General features: G+C 36.6%; 1 pseudogene across 1 annotated transcript; it reads right to left on the bottom strand.

Moving 5' to 3' along the window:
• Nucleotides 1-13,377: 13,377 nt before the first annotated feature.
• Nucleotides 13,378-18,210, bottom strand: LOC149224992 (cytochrome P450 CYP72A616-like; annotated as a pseudogene). Its single transcript, XR_016249559.1, has 5 exons — nt 17,621-18,210; nt 17,288-17,511; nt 16,308-16,549; nt 15,491-15,881; nt 13,378-14,986 (listed from the first exon to the last, which is right to left on the bottom strand). The product of XR_016249559.1 is annotated as a cytochrome P450 CYP72A616-like (transcript).
• Nucleotides 18,211-19,502: the final 1,292 nt, after the last annotated feature.

Below are 19,502 nucleotides of genomic sequence, written 5' to 3'. Positions count from 1 at the left end.
CTTCACCTCCCTTGTGACCCTTGGACTACCCTCATGATTGTTCGAATTTTCTATGACCTTTTGACTTCTTATATGATTTTTCACATTACATGAATGACTCTTGGACTTCCACTTTACATTATATTTATCTAATATTAAATTACATATTCCACAAAATGATGTGGAACATGATGACTCATGACATGACACTGAAAACATGTCAATTTCAAGTCACATTTCTTCACTTCTTTCTTGGTATCTTCTAAAATATGGGTCATGATATTCTTTATCCTCCAAATGGCTTAGAGATGAGGAGTCTTCAGTGGAACTTTATCTCCAACTGTTGTCTCAATTTGATGTCCCTTTACTTTCTCTCGATTGATCAGCTTGTCTTTGTAGCTAATAAAGTGTCTTCTGGTGTGGCCTCCTTCTCCATCTCCTCCTTCGCCATATTGCCATAGAATGATAGAGTACCAGCATCAGCAATCCACTCAAGACAAGACGACATCAGTCTAATAAACCCCTAGTCTCGGATGTTGTATGATGATCCACTAACTAAGCCGAAACCGAGTGACAAGCTGAGGGAGAGGCTCAGTGACTACATAGTTTCACAGCTTAGGAATTCAAGGGTGAAGCTTGAACCTTAAGACTATGCAATGCGCAGTTAAGGCTAGATTGGGTAAGTATATTGCACAGTTTTGTGATCCAGTGAGCCACGCTAAGGGGTTTTGAATTGTTTCGTTCAATTGTGTAGTTCTAGAAGGCAGAGGAGGTCAGGTGACTACGTATTTGCACAAATAAGGAGCTCAAGGGCTGGGCTTTGAGGTCTGATACTGCGTACTGCATAGTTCAGGCCTGGCTAGAGGGCATGATGGCATAGTTTTGGAGGTCAAGGCCTGAGCTTAAGCACTGAAATTATGAAATGTGCGGTATTGCAAGGATAGGGGGCCAAGTGATTGTAAAGTTACATATTTCAAGAGTTCAACACTGAGGCTTGAGCACTGAGACTGCGCAATACGTAGTGTTGGCTTGGCCGAAGAGAAAGATTACACAATTTTGGGACTCAGGGGTTGGGCTTGAGCACCGAGGTTGCGAAATGCACAATTCTGGGAGACAGATACTGCGCATTGCACAATGCCAAGAGACAAGGTTTCTACTTGAGGACTCAGACTGCACAATGCGCATTTTAGGAGGGTTGGATGAGGCTAAGTGGTCCGGTTGAGAGTTTTTCCAATTTTGACTAAGTGTTGAATCAATGAGAGGAAGGTGAGCATGATCACACACTTAGATCACTTGACAAAATGACAAGGAACACTCAGAACATATGAATACATACATTCCTCAATGCAACAACTTTGTGACGACTCCTACCAAGTGCGACACAAAAGATACACTTTGCGATGAAAGCAGCGACACTTTTGTGACAGTGTTTGAAACTTTGGAAATGAGTTGAAAACATGTATACATGATAGGAAAAACTCATATCACAAATATTTCCGCTTGAAACAATCCAAAACTCCACTTTATGCGATAAACGATAGTTCCCACACCCAAAGACAACACTTGTGATATGACAAGAAAAGTGTGAATGACACTTGCAAAATGCAAATGAAAATGAAAGAAACACATGCCAGAGTGAGGATAACATGAAAATGACACTAATTAGAGTGAGAGAAAGAAAAAGTGATAGTCAAAAGCATGAAAACAACACTTGCAGCAGGAAGGGTGCGAATAAGTGACAATTGCAAAACTCACCAAAATAGAAGTACAAATGAAACTAGAAGTGAGAAACTACAAATGTCAGTGTGCATTGGCTGTCAACATGGATTGATCATAGAGGCTTATTCAAGCTTGCGTGTAGGAGTGAGTTCAATAATTCATTGCAGAATAAGCATGTGCAAGTAGGTGACTTCGACACTTACAATCCAAAAGGGAGCTCAAAGACTTAACAGAGCTAGAAGTGACTATGGAAAGGTCAATCGCAAGATCCATGGTAGGCTCCAAATTTCAAGTATATGTGAAAAATTGGAGGTTGTTTGTCACAACGACAACACCATCATATATTAATACTAATTACATATGCTCTGTACCAAATGATCCAACTTTTCCTATCTATTTTACAAAAAAAGGAAATTGCAATACTTAAAAAGAAAATGCTATTACTCATCCCTAATAATGAAGTTTTTATCTATGCAATTGATGAATATGAAGAAAATAATGGCAACATTCCAAGCCATCAACATATAGCTAATTTTCCTTCATAAATTATAATGAAATGATATATGATAATTGAAATATATGCTTTCAATTATCATGCACAATATGGCCTAGTAAACGGTGCAAACATAATACTTAAATCACACACTCATTCAGATAAAGTTAATGTTCTGTGGATTTAGTTCCAAGAACCTTATATTGATCATCAACAATATAGAAAACTAGCTTATCTATATACTATAAACATATCACATGAGTGGCCACCAAGACTAATAATATCAAAACCAATCTCTATAACAACACAGGTAGGTCATCTGAAAATTCAAAAATAATTTCTAATTCAACTCACATGTGCACGCACATTGAATAGGTCATATGATTTAATATTAGGTGGTCTTGCATTCAACACTACTAGAATACATTTACATGCCTTAATATACACAACTATATTGCATTAAAAAACATCTAGTAATTGTCTTTTATAAATGCTCTTACAAACAATAATTTCAAGGTTAAGCAAAAGTAGATTGTGAAATGGAATGTCTATAGAGTGTAGAAAAATGGAAATTAGAATATGAATGTCCATCATTATATTCATTGATATCCATCTATGTTCAAACATATGCAACCTTCATGTATATGTTAATGACATATCCAATTATTATGACGCAATGCAATTTGATGTCTTTTACTTGCATGAAACATATATGTCATTGTACATGAAAATTGAAAATATTGTAAATTTCAACTACATATAAAATTGCATTATGCATGGAGGAATGATATTAGTCAAGAAACATATAGCCATGCTTAGGCACATACATTTCAGAGAGCAAAATACAGAAGCATAATTAGCAAAAGTAATAATTCATGGATTGGAAATTGCTATACTCTATGTAGCATCACACGCAACTTTGAACAACATATTCGACATTGTTGCAAAATCTTTATTTCATTTACATTTGAAGGACATCATATTTATATTAGGATACTTCAACATTGATATGTTACAAACTAATAAAAAAAAAAACTAGAAAACTATGTGAACAACTACAATCTCCATTTGTTGCTAAAAAAACAAGTAGTCTACATAAATTGTTTATTAATCATGTATGGTAAAATGTAACTAATGTACAATACAAAGTTTTCATATTAGACACATATTGGTATGATCATGGCACATATTTTTCTTACTTCAATTATGATATGGATATCAAACGCATTACAAAAACACAAATTTTCTATACATCTTCAAATATGTACAAATTATTTTTTAATCTTTATTCACCCAAAGCACATTAGTGCATTTCCATCTGTATTAAACCAAATAATATGCCCATATATATTTTTTCATCTAACAATATCTCTTGTACTTCAATTACGATACACATATAAATCATATTACAAAATTGCAATTTTCCATACCTTTCTAAATACGTACAAATTTCTTTTACATCTTTACTCAACCAAAGTATATTAGCATATCTCCGTATATACTGAACCAAATCATATGACAATATGTCTAATGCACTCAACAATACATTTGCATGCAGACTTAATATATTCTTCGATCTAAATTTTATCAATAAAACCACTGTAAATTGAACAAAAATAAGGGTGAAAAAAGACAAAAAACATGGAACAAAAAACACGAAAGTACACACTTTTCACTTTTCTTTTCATGTATTTATTACAATTTTGCTTGCCACATATTACTTACATCTATAATAATTTCATATATATAGAGAGAGAAAGATTTGTAAAACTAAACTAAAGATATGTTTCTATTGTATAATTGATATATATCGACATTTGTAAAACTAAACTAAAGATATCTTGCTATTGTATATGATCTGAAAATCACTCTTGAGTGATCTCAATGAATTAATTAACGAATGAAGGTATTACAGACTCATGTGCTGGTGTGTGTCTATGTTATCTTAGGCAATGGATAGATCAGATTGAAAAATACATAGACACTGGAAAAGGGAAAACAATAAGAGAAACATAGTAAGTAAACACAAGAACACAAAAAATTAATAAAGAGTTCACCTAATCCTCCTGGGCTACGTCTCCGGTCCAGCTTTCAGTGGTGGCCTTTCTTATTGTGTCTTGAAAGCGGAGTTTTTACAATGAGGAGATCAATTTGAGTTTCTTGAAACAAAGGATGCTTAGTAGGGTGGTTCTTGGATTCCCCAAGCCACTACAGTGCACAGACTCTTCCTTGCCAAGTCTCGCCCTCAACTGGTCTTGAATGGGATGAGTCCAATTTGGTACCCAGTTCCCGACAGATATCCTCTCAGGGATTGCTCGAACCTCTCAAGCCTTCTATCTGGTTGATGCTACCTTACTCTGCAGGTTAGCTCGGCTCTCTGTTTTCTACTTCTTGCTTATTCTCTATTCTATCTCTATGTCTCATTGTCTCCTTCTTTCTTACAGTGCTCGCTTCACTCTCACTTCGTGCTCTCTTGGTCTCTGTCTGTTCATGGCTTAAAGCCAATATGGCTCATGACTGTTCTCTTCCTCTTTCACCCCTTCAGATTGCTTGCTGTTGTTCGCTTGGAGTTCCCTGCCTCTGCATCATCGCCATTGTGTAACATCTCGCAGGGAAGTGGCCACTTGTCCTCTCACGAACTGTGCCAGCTCTTCCTCAAACTGTTCGATATTTCGGTTATGTTGTGTAATGATTCATCCGCCAACTCGGTGGTCAAATCGGACTTCAGACTTTTATATGCTGCAACTTAATTCTCCCTTCAGATCCGGTCATTCATCAGGTGCAATCACCACCATCAGATCTAGAGCCCTTAGATCCTATGGTGTTCGCTCTTATCGCGCAGTTAACATGCTTGATCGTTAGCCCGCAATTAGAGGCGGTTTTCTCTCTCATCCGCTGGACACGTGTCGTGCAATGTATGGAATCGCTCATTCTCCTGCCAAATCCGCTTACCACCCAACATGCCTCCGATATTCTGCCGTTTTTGGAACGCGGGGCCTGCCTTTTGCTTTAGCGCTTTCCCTACAGTTTCCTAGCTTCCCATGCGACGGGGTGCTTTAGGGCTTTTCCTTCTCAAGGGGTTTTGCCCTAAGCGCTAATTGCGCATCAGAAACGACCTTCGTTTTTCGATCCGGACTTCCTAATTGCCAGTTTGCATCCTGCACGGTCTCCATGGCCCTCGGTCAGCGCGCTTTGACTGAGGTCCTCGTCGTTCCTTGCTGGCTACAAACTGCCACTGTCCAGAGGTCTTCTTGATAGCTCTTTGTTCATAGTTTTTGAAGTCTGTCCTGATTTGATACAGTCATAACACTTTTATAATTTCCATGGATCCAATTCGGATCACGGCCTTCCCACTGAAAAAGCTTTTGGACCACCAAAATTTGGTTTTCAAGCATCGATTAAGTGAGGGTACAATTGTCTCACTTGTCCAATCTCTATCCAGTTTACACTACTCGGCTTTGAACCCTTGAGCCCAACTTTGAGGTACTCAACATCTCCCCTACATGTCGTCCTCACCTTCATGTCTAGAACTGTGTCTTCCTGCAATTCATTAAGATATTCAGGTAACAGGTCATTGATAGAAGGCAACTGACTCTGCTCTTTGGGATCTTCAATTAGTGAAGGTTCAAAGAATCTCAAGCAATCTACATTTACGACTGAGTAGATGTGCATGTAAGCTGGTAGATCAAGGCGAAAAACATTCTCACCAATCTTCTCAAGTATCTTGAAGGGTCCATATCTGATAGGCTTTATCTTTTTACCTTCACCTTGCATCCTATCCTTGTTGATATACAGCCAGACTTGGTCACCAACTTGGAAACTATGCTCCATCCGATGCTTGTCATGCCTTGCCTTGTATTTGGCTTGGCTCTTTTCTAGCTGTTCCTGTACTACCTGGTGGATCTCTTGGATCTGTTCAATGAACCTAGTTTCCCTGTCCACATCACTATGTCCCTCAACTGTGGTATCTTTACCAAAGAAAAAATCCAAGGGAGACCTTGGTGTGAAACCAAAACAGGTCTCAAAAGGAGATCTCTATGTAGAAAAATGTTTTGCTCTGTTGTAAGCATGCTGCACGTAACATAAATGTATATCCCAAAGCTTAGGATGCTTACTGCAATATCCCTGAGTAACTAGATCATTGTCATGTTAACTACTTCTGTTTGGCCATCAGTTTGTGGATGAAAAGCTATGCTTTTCTTCAGTTTTGTGTCCATCAGTTCCCACATACTTGACCAAAACTTCCCACAAGTTGGGTGTCTTGATCAGATACAATGGAAGTGGGTAATCCAAAATGAACCCATGCATGTTGAAAGAAAAGTTTTGCAGTTTGTTCAGCTGTAATCTGTTCATTACAAGGTATCAAAATACACATTTTGCTGAACCTATCCACAACAACATATAGATAATCATGACCTTTCCTAGATTTAGGCAGTCCTCCAACAAAATCCATGGAAACACTTTCCCAAGGATGAGAAGGAACTGGTAATGGAGTGTACAAGCCTAGTTTTCTATTGCTGGGCTTACTCTTTGCATACATAGTACACCCTCTTACATATCTAGAAACTGTCTCATTCATTTTTGGCCAATAACAAAATCTTTGCAATTGTGCAACTATTTTACTTACCCCAAAGTGACCCGATATTAGAGAAGTGTGTGCTTCTCAAATTATCTTTACTCTTTCAGTTTGTGGAATGCATAACTTCCCACAAGGGTATAAGAGTCGGTCTTTTACATGATAATCCAATTCTTCTACTCATTTGCCTTGACTTAAAGTTGCATATACATCTTTAAAGTATATATCTTGAGAATATTGTTCAATGTAACTCTCATGTAACACAGAATTATGCTTAAGTATAGTAGATGCATTTATAATGGGTCTAGATAACATATTTACAACTTTGCTATGTATGCCATTTTTATATCTGATGACTAAATGAAATTGTTGTAGAAAACCCATCCATCTATAGTGCCTTGATTGCTGCAACTTAGTTTGGGAGTGCAGATATTGAAGTGGTTGATGATCAGTATGTATTACTGTCTCTTTGCCCATTAAGTAATGTTTCCATTTTTTCACACTTTGTACTAATGCATACAATTCTTTATCATATGTAGGATAGTTAACTACTGCAGAATTAAATGTCTCAGAATGATAACATATGGGTTTACCATGTTGTGTCAACACTGCTCCCATGGCATAGTCACTGGCATCCGTTTGGATCTCAAACGGTCTTTGAAGATCAGGGAGTGCTAGTACATGTGCTATACTAATCTTTTCTTTCAAGGTGTCGAAGGTTTTGTGCTATTTTCCTCCCCACTAAAACACCTTGTTCAATCCTGTTAAAGCATGTAATGGAGCTGCAATTGAGAAAAAGTTAGAAATGAACTTCCTCCAATATTGTGTTGTTGCTAAGAAGCTTCTAACTTTTGTAGCAGATTTGGGTTTAGGCTATTTCACAATGACTGCCACCTTAGAGGGATCTATCTTCAATTCACCACCCCCTATTATATGTCCCAAATAATTCAAAGATGTTTTGCCAAATTCACATTTTGAGAGTTTAACATAAAGTTTTTCTCTTTTTCAAAACATCTAGTGTCTACTTAACATGCTTTAAGTGTTCTTCCCACATTTTGCTAAATATCAAAATGTCATCCAGATACACAATAATAAAATCATCAAGAAAAGGTCTGAGTAAATCATTCATTAATCTCATAAAAGTAGCAGGAGCATTAGTTAAGCCAAAAGGCATAACCAGCCACTCATACAATCCCTGCTTTGTTTTGAAAGCAATCTTCCATGCATCTTGTTCTGCAACTCTGACCTGATGGTATCCACTATGCAAGTCTAGCTTGGAAAAATAAACAGATTATTTCAATTGATCTAAAAGATCATCTATGCGAGGAAGGGGATAATGATTTTTTATTGTTATCTTATTCAGTGCTCGGTAATCAATGCAAATTCTCCACGAGCCATCTTTCTTTCTCACCAAAACGATTGGTGACCCACATGGTGATGTGCTAGGTCTGTTTCTTGATTTCTGTGTTCTCTAAAGCGAACAACCTGTACATTCCAGTGTTAGGCAATGGAGCATCTTGCTACAAAATAATATCATGCACTATTTCCTTTTTGGGCGGCAGACCTTTAGGTTCTTGAAACAAGATATCATACTCTGAAACAACCTTTTCTAAATCGGCTTGCTATTTAGCATTACAACTTTCAAATACATTGGTTTTATCAGGTTTCTTTTCCTTTACAACCATCAGTAAGAATTGTTTGCATGAATTTATCATTCTTTTCATCTGCCCTGAGTTTATGAGAGTATAATTATTCTTGAGCTTATGAGCTCTTATAAGGTATTCAATTCCATCTTTAACAAGTAGATACTTGTTCTCAGCTCTATAGAAAATAACTTTTATGTCATACAAGTAAGGACTTCCTAAAAAAATTCCACATATATCCAAAGGAATTATGTCTAACTCAACCTCATCGACAAATGTTGACCCAAAAGAAAACTTGAGTTTGCATTGTCTAGTCACTTGTAGTTGTGCTTTATCATTTAACCATCCTAATGGGTATGGTTTCTTGTGAGGTGTAGTCACTAATCCCAACTTCTTTACAATTGCTTCAGAAATTAAATTACTTGTGAGCCACTATCAAACAAAGTATCAATCTTTTGATGTTTGGAAATTACTCGAATATGGAAAAGCTCATGTCTTTTTCTCTCATTTTCTTCATCAATAGTAGATTATGCAGAATTACTAGTAGATGCTTCAGAATTCTTACCTCTTATATCTGTGGCTGCAATAGTTGTTTCATCTCCTGAGTCTGACCCTAAATCTTTTTGAATAGCTGCAACAATCTTCTTCTTCTAGCCCTTGAACTTCTTAGGTCTTAGCTCTGGATGCAGAATCCAACAGTGCTCATCATCATGCCCATCCTTTTTACAGTGAGTGCATGAAGCCTTGCTTTTCTGTGCAGTGTTAGCCTTCCTTGCTTTCCATTTCTTCTTTCTTTTCTCCTTATTCTTGCTTTCAGTGGGTTGGGATGATCCCCCAACTTCTAGACTTCCATTCTTTCCTCTAGCTTCTAGATGAGTAGCTTGTACGGATACCTCATCTATACTAGTTGGATTAAACATGAGGATAGTGTGCCTCATGTAGCTGTGTAGACCACCAATGTACTTCAACATAGTCTTAGGTGAGTCTAATGAGAGTCCTGGAATCAATGCTCTCTTTCTAAATGCTTGAGTGTATCCCTGTACACTTTGCCCTTTCAACTGTCAAAGAGTTTGCCAGCTCATCATGGCTTGCTGCATGTAGGCCAACGGATAGAACTGCTTTTTTATTGCAGAAACAAATTCACTCCAGACAAAGATAGTCTTACCATGTCTCTTCAGGTCAGCTTGGGTCCTGCCTTCCCACCAAACCAAGGCAGCACCTCTAAGGCGTAGGCTTTCCAACTAAATCTTGCTCTTGTCTAAATCGATATTCTGCACTCTGCAATAAACATCAATTTGTCTAATCCAATTGTCCAGCTATTCTGCATTCAACTCTCTATCATATATAGGTAAATCAAATTTGACATCTAATTTAATCAAATATGCCTTCTTTTTATGTTCAAGGCTATTAGGAGGTGTGAGAAAACTTTCTTCTTTCCCCTTGCCTTTTGAGTGGTCATGGAGGTGATACTCATCTTCTCCTTTATCTTGTTTGGAGCCTGATGAATCTTCATCTTTGTGTTTTCTAAAGTCCCTATACATATCCTCTACCATGGACTTTATGGCTAGGAAACTATCTATGAATTGAGGGTTTGGCCCCATAGAACTTTCCTCTAACATTGTCTTCTGAGGATAGACTCTCCTAATTTTAGGATTAGTTTTGACCAAATCTCCTTCTCCTAATTTGAGCTTTGATCTAGTTAGCATTCAACAGCTAAATCCAACACAAGCTTGTCTAACCTTAATAGCCTTGGGCTCTGAAACCACTTGATCTAAAAAACACTCTTGAGTGATCTCAGTTAACTAATTAATGAATGAAGGTATTACAGACTCATGTGCTGGTGTGTGTCTATGTTATCTTAGGCAATGGATCGATCAGATTGCAAAACACATAGACACTGGAAAAGGGAAAACAATAAGAGAAACACAGTAAGCAAACACAAGAACACAACAAATTAATAAGGAGTTCACCCAATCCTCCTGGGCTACATCTCCAGTCCAGCTTTCAGTGGTGGCCTTTCTTATTGTGTCTTTAAAGCAGATTTTTTACAATGAGGAGCTCAATTTGAGTCTCCTGAAATAGATGATGCTTAGCAGGGTGGTTCTTGGATTCCCCAATCCACTAGAGTGCACAGACTCTTCCTTGCCAAGTCTCGACCTCAACTGGTCTTGAATGGGATGAGTCCAATTTGGTACCTAGTTCCCGACAGATATCCTCTCAGGGATTGCTTGAACCTATCAAGCCTCATGTCTGCTTGATGCTACCTTAATCTGCAGCTTAGCTCGGCTCTCTGTTTTCTACTTCTTGCTTATTCTCTATTCTGTCTCTCTGTCTCACTGTCTCCTTCTTTCTTATAGAGCTCGCTTCGTGCTCTCCTGGTCTCTATCTGTTCATGGCTTAAAGCCAATACGGTTCATGATTGTTCGCTTCCTCTTCCGCCCCTTCAGATTGCCTGCTGCTGTTCGCTTGGAGTTCCCTGCCTCTGCGTCATCGCCACTGTGTAACGTCTCACAGGGAAGTGGCCACTTGTCCTCTCACAAACTGCGCCAGCTCTTCCTCAAACGGTTCAGTATTTCGGTTACGTTGTGTAATGATTCATCCGCCAACTCAGTGGTCAAATCAGACTTCAGACTTTTATATGCCGCAGCTTAATTCTCCCTCCAGATCCGGTCATTCATTAGGCGCAATCTCCGCCGTCAGATCTAGAGCCCCCAGATCCTACGGTGTTCGCTCTTATCGCGCAGTTGACTTGCTTGACCGTTAGCCCACGATGAGAGGTGGTTTTCTCTCTCATCTGCTGGACACACGTCATGCACTGTATGGAATCACTCGTTCTCCTGCCAAATCTACTTACCGCCCAACATGCCTTTGATATTCCGCTAGTTTTGGAGCACGAGGTCCGCCTTTTGCTTTAGCACTTTCCCTATGGTTTCTCGGCTTCCCATGCAACCAAGCGGGTTGGGGCTTTTCCTTCTTGAGGGGTTTTTCCTTAAGCACTAATCGCGCATCAGAAACGACCTCCATTTTCCGATCTGGACTTCCTAACTGCTAGTTTGTGTCCTGTGCAATCTCCATGGGCATCGGTCAACGCGCTTTGACCAAGGTCCTCATTTTTCCTTGCTGGCTACAAACTGCCACTGTCCAGACATCTTCCTGATAGCTCTTTGTTCACAGTTTTTGAAGTCTGTCCTGATTTGATACAATCATAGCACTTTGATAATTTCCATGGATCCAATTCGGATTAGTATAATTGCAATATGGTAATTCTCGAAGAAGAAGAAGAAGAAAAATAGGTCAAGTAGTCGAGGAAACTCGACAAGTTTCCAAAAGGTATACGTGTACAACAATTATGAAAATATGGCTATTTTTATTTACAATATTGATGCCTTTTATGATTAATTAATGCACATATGTACAACTAGAAATATATAAAATAGGGAATGTTGAACCAGTGGACAAAGCACTAACAAACAATCCTCCCAAACAACGCAACAAAAAATTATGTATAGATTAGTCATCATAAGCTATCATTTCATTACTTATGCAAAATATATATGCCTCTCTATTTGAAGTATACTAAAATATGCAAATACTATTTTCAGTTCAAATGAAATAGAAGTAAGAACAAGTGAATTAGTCATTGCACTACAAAATGACCCATCAAAAAGGTATGTATATGATATTCTAAACAATGTGGTTTATTTAAATTTTGACATTTCATAGAACAAAGATATAAATAGAGAAATGTACCTTCAATTATCACTCTCCAAATAAACAATGTATATAGGAAAAGACATATTCCTCCACTCACAATATCAATAGAAGACATGAACAATCACAGAATTGGATAATGATTTTTCAAGGACATAATGGTTATATAATGGCACATATTTCATCAAAGAAAACATAACACAATAAGTCTATGTGTTGGTTTAATAGATGATAAAGGAATGATGATAATAACATTCACTATCCTTAGACACCTAATCGAGTGACATGCTAATTTTTTTTACAACGTAGTAGTATATCAATTACAAATTTCGAAGTACCACCTAAAATTGGATATGACCATGGTAACTGTGATAAAATAATTTCACTTGATGAATCAAACATCATAGAAACCGAGCCTCTAGTTTACAAAGAATGTAGTTTCATTCCAAATGCAACAATTATGCACTTTTAAAACAACAACGAAATGTGCCCAATTGGCATGATTGATGTACCTATCACACTTGCAAAAGGGATGGGATTGCAACACATATTGTGTATAAAAGATGGAACAAAGCAATAGTATGTGTTTGCATATCAATTATTTTTAATTTTCAAAAGATAATATGCACTAATTCATATCACATAACTATTGTAATGTCCTCCCTTACAGTTACAATTTCTCGAAACATATGAACACTACTTTATTTCAATGGTACACTAACTGCAAAAAGGAGAGTTTCCCCTAATCCTCTTCAAACTATAACAAAAGAAAAAAGAAGTGAAAGAAAGAATCTTTTGAAAAGCACAATCAGCCTTCATAATGGAGCTTAATACATACATAGTAGATGACCTCAAAAGAATAATTACATCCACTAATGTTGTAGGTAGGGCAATACTGATATTTTTTGCCAATTTTGTATTTTATATGTAATATTGTACATTAATATTTAAATATCTTACATATAAGTTAAAGGTGTGTTGATTGTATCAAATGCATATTAAACACCATTTGAATCTGTTTGTGCCATTTAACTGACCTATCAGGTCATCCATCTCCATAAAAAATGGAACAACATCTCACCGCCTAAAATGCAACGATAATACATGTCCTTTCTTATACAAACATTATCTACATGCTACAACATGAGCAATTAACAATAGCATTGTGCAATGCACTCTTAGGCAGGCAATATTACATGGTTTACTCCTTTTTAAAACACATCATATGAAGCATATATTCAAAAAGATCAGCCATTATCTACATGTTACATTATTTATGAATCGATGGTAGGTTCATACTCAATGAAGATAATGTGGTGCTACATGTCAGCTGATAACTGAAAGTTACATTAACATAAAACTTAAAAATATATCTTTCCAAATATGTCCTATGTTCAACTGATAATGGTGGCCTTTTTTCGAGCGTATCTTTTGCTATACAGATCACTAAAAAATAACCAAGCACCATTTGTTCCAATCCAATAACTTGGATGACATTCAACAAATGCAAAGTTTGGAGTCTTAGCAATGGGACATAAATTGTAAGTTACACTGGCTTTATCCATTTATGCACCTGGATAAAAGTTAGAGGTATGCATAAGCCAACGATTCTAGATTACATACATTTAGATGACAAACCATAAATGTTTTTCTAAATCACCCATATTGCTCAATGCTCATTGTTCTTGGTCTTCACATTTTCGAGTCAACCTTAAGCCAATGTGGATCTTTTTTTTTTGCTCACATAATGCTAGTTTTACATATTTTTTATCCAATTGTCTCTTTTACACTGTTTCTTTTTTGTTGGCTTGACCCACGAGGGATTTGAACCTTGAATCTCATAGTTTACATAATACTTCATAACACAACATCTCCAATTAAATTGCCCCCTTGTGAGAGCCTCTTTTACATCGTTATAATATATTAAAGGGTATAAGTTTGTTAAATAACATTTGAAAACCTACATGTTACAACTAAACCAATATGTTAGATTTTAAGGCTTCCATTTAAACTAATATGTTAGATTTTAAGGCTTCGGTTTGAAATTAAGTATAGGTTAAAAACTATATATATATATATATATTGTTATGTGAAACCTATCATCATCACTGCTACTTTTAAAAGGGAGTAACATCAATAAATCTCAGTTATAAAAATTAAAGTAATCTTCATAAACCTAATATATTATAATTGTTTACCTTTAATTTGCTTAGCGCCTTTATCCCCTACGAACTTATGCAACCCTACCAACTTCTGCAAGCAGCATTCATCCCCTCTCTGTGCAGGAATTCCCGCGCCTATTGTGACCTGTCTTACAACATTAGTATATCTCAACCGCAATTTATTCGAATACATTAGAAAATACATGAGTGGCGCAATTTATTCGAATACATAAATACATGACAGGCGTTTAAGCAATTCCATTTCATTCAGCTCTGTTGCCGAAAGGCTTATTAAAAATTCAAACTCTCGAGGATCACCTGGGCTCCATGTAGCGGCTGCAAGGTGAATGTAACGGCAGGTGCATGGGCATAAGATGGGGAAGTGACAAAAGAAAATCGTTGCAGAACCATGGCCGATCCCACTTTTGCTTCCATCAGTGCAAAGTTCTGACCCACGCAAATTTTTGGATCAGATCCAAAGGGCAGGAACGCGAAGGAATGCCTGGCAGCCTTGGCGATTCCCTCACTAAATCGCCCTGGGCTAAACTCATTTGCATCATTTTCCCATAAAGCTGGATCATGGAGCGTTACAAGGATTGGAAGTATAAGTTGGGTGCCTGCGGGAATTGAGAGCCTCCCAAGTTTCACTGACTTTACCGCTTGACATAGTATACCCACTGGCATCATTTAGAATCATTCCCACCTGCAAATGACCACAATTTCTGCTTCAGAAGAGGATGAAGAATATCTATAAAATGTAACATAGATTTTCTATGATTTACATACTGCTCTGTGAAGCAATTCTGTAAATTTCTATATACAATTATGTTAAGATTCTAAATTGAAATGGTTAGGTTGGTTCAGATAAACTTGATTAGGTCAAGTTACCAGCTGTTGCGGCCTTTCAGGTTTAGACAAGCTATTGTTTTATCCATGATATTATTCTTTAATATAACTTGTTTAAAAACCAGAATACTCTGCTAATTTGTCTCAGTGGCCAGGGGAACAAACACAACAACAGTGTTTTAACACTACAACTCTCTACTCCGAATGTTCTGTGATCCTAACAGAAATCTTCTATTTATTTTTTCTTTTCACCCCTCTAGAGATTCTACATTTCCATTTCATAATTTAACCCATATAAGAATAATAATAGTCTTTTGAAATTTACTGAGAAATAAAAAGGTTTTTCAGAAGCAGCCATTACAATCTTAAGGTGATTCAAGCTATCTGCATCTAGATAAACATCTTTTCCAAATACTTCTAACACCTCTTTGCGTCCTCGTTCTTGCCAATCTTGATTCATTCCCAATAATATTATGGCCCATGTCAGCAGGTTTGATATAGTTTCATGTCCTGCAAGGTAAATAGTCTTGCATTCTGCAAGGATTTCCTCTTTCGTCATGTTTACTTCTTGCAGGTTGCTCCCCGCCTGCTGCATTTTGGTAGACATCATTAGACCTAGCAGATCATTACCGTAGCTGCCTGACTTTTCTATGACAGAAATCTTTTCCCTGACTTCAATGACCTGCATCACAGCTCTTCTGATCTCTTTGTCTACCTTCCAAAGTCGCCTGTTCTTTCTCGTAGGCACAAATCTGTTAAGAAGACCAGTCCCACGAGTTACAAAAGACAATGCCAGATATTAGAAAATTTTCTAAATCATGGTACACCTATGTTGAAGACAAAGAACATGCCCTATTACAATTCCGAGAACAGTATTCAGAAAAAGTCATACTAAGCCAATACAACACATCATGTCTTCAAAAGTAAAACTCATGCTAATCAAGAACCAAAATTACAGAAGAACATTGTTAAACAAACAGAAGACTGTAAAGTTTTTACGAGTTTAGATTGAAAAGAAATGATATAAAAATGTAGCAGTAAATCCCATATTCCTGGGACAAACAAGTATTCAAAAGCTTTCAGACCATTATGAACTGAAAAGATCATATCCAAGTACGTTTTATTCTATTCTATTGAGAATAAAAAAGTGTGATGCCATTAAAACTTGAATTTCTCACATGAAACCTGGAATATGAAAGGTAGAACGTAATTCGTCAGTAAGAACCATTTGTTGGGATTGCAGATTGAAGATGTGCTTTCCCCCTGCATAATTGCTGCCAAATGCTGTGCCAGAAATAACATCTGCCGTAAATTTGCGGAACTCCGGGAGCACAACAACTTCCTTTTCACCAGAGAATACCAATTTGCTCCACTGTTCGAACATAGTGGTGGTACAATTCACAAATGTTGGAACCATGGCCTGCTTCGGTAATAACCAATGTACGTACCTTTTACAGACCGTTTATAATTCTGAGTAGCACATGTAACACTGCAGTTCTCATCTTGAACAGCCTAATTTTGTCATAACAAGCCTGTGCTCTATTATCTATGTGCAGGGATTCAACATTATTAAACGAAAATGATCAATCCGTCTTTGGGAGAAATTCATTGTCTTGTGTTACTTTTCATTTTTTTGGAATCAAGATATATTAACAATTCAAAAAAAAATGAAAATACTAAACCAATCATTAATTTGATGCAAATCAAATGCATAATACTTCATATTTGTAATATATCATGCTTATTCTGTCCTCCTTTCGTAACAAGCCTGTGCTCTATTATCTATATGCAGGGATTCAACATTATTAAATGAAAATGATCAATCTTTTCTTGAGAAATTCATGGTCTGGTTTTTTTTTTTTCGGAATTAAAATGATATTAACCGTTGAAAAAATTGAAAATACGGAGAGCCGATAAACTCATCCCCTGGTTTGTTTTTTTATTTTTAAAATCAAAATAATATTAACGATTAAAAATAAAAACTGAGCCAATCATTAATTTAATGTATAATACTTCATATTTATAATATATAATATTTTTAGTGTTTCATTTGAATTGAAAGATTTGATGAAGGAAGAGGAACAAACTTACCTTTATTAGATACCTGATGTTGGGAAACTAGATCTGACCCCAAAGTAGAAAAATTCCATGTTTTTACCTTCAAAAGATCCAGATGAAAAGCAGGAGCGATGATTCTTCTGCGCTGTGCCCATTTCTCTCCGTTCAAGCCCAAAAGTCCCTGTCTAGCCACCTTGTTAGAAAATGGATCCAAAGGAGGTGATTCATAATGCCCAAGCTTGTTGGACAGTATCTCCTTGATAAGCTCAAGGTTGCGAACATTCAGCCTGGCTTTAGGACCATGCCAGTAAACAATATCCTCACCTATATGTCACATGTAATCTCCCACTAATTAATTAAAGAATAACCTGAAGAACGGGGATAGTGAATGCATTGAAATTATGAAAAGCAAAGCATCAAGAGAAGAGAATACCATAGGTTTTAGTCCACTCATCATAATGAGTAAGAACTCGAGCTACTAAGTCATGTGACAGATGCATGTGTGTGGACTTTGCATGAGCCATCATCCGTCCCAGATCAGGAGTATTTCCATAGAGCAGCCTGTACGGGGTCCTCTGATTCCTTGGGATTCAAAGAACCTCTGCAGTTGCATAGGTTTCCACCATGTGACCGCTCCAATTCTCAGCAAAAAACTTGCCGAACACACACATAAGGCTACCTGAAACCAAGCAAGCCACTCCATATTGAGACCTAGTGAAGCTGAGACAAAATACAACGTTGAGTTTTCAGAGCAGTAAATTTGGTATGTGTATATATATTTTACTCTGTTACATGGGAACCCCTCCTCAAAGTTGGGAAACTTGTTTCAATGGTTCCTGTGTTCCCGGGAGCTTTGGAACTGTATGGTTGGGGAATACAAAGTTTGTAGGAAATATTTTGAACTGCCAACAAAACATGAGCCTAAGTTGAAACCTTTGCAGCAAGAAAGGCCAGAGACATCCTTAACAGCGATATCCTTATTTGAGAAACTAGAGCAATCTCTTGGTGGGTTAAGGAAGAAACTGGAGCAATCTCTTGATGGGTTAAGGAAGCATGTGGCACCTCGATGTAAGGGTGATATTTGGGATGTCATGCTGATGAGTATTTCTTTTGTTGTTTATGTATATATATCGCATAAGATTGTGTGTGCATATTGTATGTGGCAGTCAATGCTTAAACATTAGAGTTGCTTTACTTTTTCCCTTAAGAATAATTAGAGAAACATAAGTAAAATTGTTCTTTCGTATTTTTAACCCAGATTGTTTCAAAGACTTGTCATGTGCCATAATGAACTTGACATTTTAATATTTTATATATATAAAGAGAGAGACACCCAAAAAATATATTTATATATAAGAGACATTACATATTTATTATTTATATATTTAAATTGATTTTAGTATTTGAATATTTTGATTTAATATTAATTTTGATTATTATATAAATTATATAATTAATTTTTTATTTTTTTATTATATAATATTACCGTTCTGGATTAGCCATTTCTTATAAATTTTGAGAAAACCTCTAGTCATTCCGATACCTATACCCAAATTCTCATGGATATCCGTCCTTATGACAAGTGGGGCTTGTCTCTCTCCACTTCGTTGAAAAGAGCAAAACACAACCCATCAGAATACTGTAATCGATAACTTCAGTAAGGACGGCATGAAGAGCTAACAGTGTTGTAATGGACATCGTCCCATCGAGAGCCATGAAATACACAATCTGCATAAATGATTGGCAATGCTGTCTACTCTGTGTTGTTGCAATCACTATAAAGCAAATCCACTTGCTGTAATTTAGAATATTCTGGTTGAGAGTGCGCCCGTCATTGATCTTTGCAATCATACATGAAAGACCTTATCTATTTATAGGTGGAAGTGCATGTGCTGGCCCGTGATTGATCATGTTTTAACTGAACGAGTAAATTAAAACAAAAACCAAGTGACAAGCAGTTGAGAGAGTTACAATCCAGCTGTTTCGCGCTTGTCGCCAACAGTGAGGCTAATCATGAGGATGTGGAGGGGCGCTGAATCTCATAGTTGAAATATTAAGCATGGTATTGAATTTATTATTGATTTAGTGTTAAGTAGATGAAAACAAAGTGATATTTCATAGATAATTTTATTGAATTAGTGTTAAGTAGATGAAAATAAAGTGATATTTCATAGATAATATTAAAAATTACTGAATAGATTATTGACTTAGTGTATGGTGTTTAATATTTGTGTATTAAATTAATCATTGATTTAATGTTTTTTATATTTAGTTGATTAGATGAAAATAAAATAATATTCAATAAATAATATGAA

This window comes from Pinus tabuliformis, chromosome Q (assembly GCF_031772625.1).
Source record: "Pinus tabuliformis cultivar Carrire ecotype Pingquan chromosome Q, CPIR1, whole genome shotgun sequence".
Lineage (NCBI taxonomy): Eukaryota > Viridiplantae > Streptophyta > Pinopsida > Pinales > Pinaceae > Pinus > Pinus tabuliformis.
Note: the sequence above shows the minus strand (reverse complement) of the source record. Positions and strands in the feature narration are given on the sequence as shown.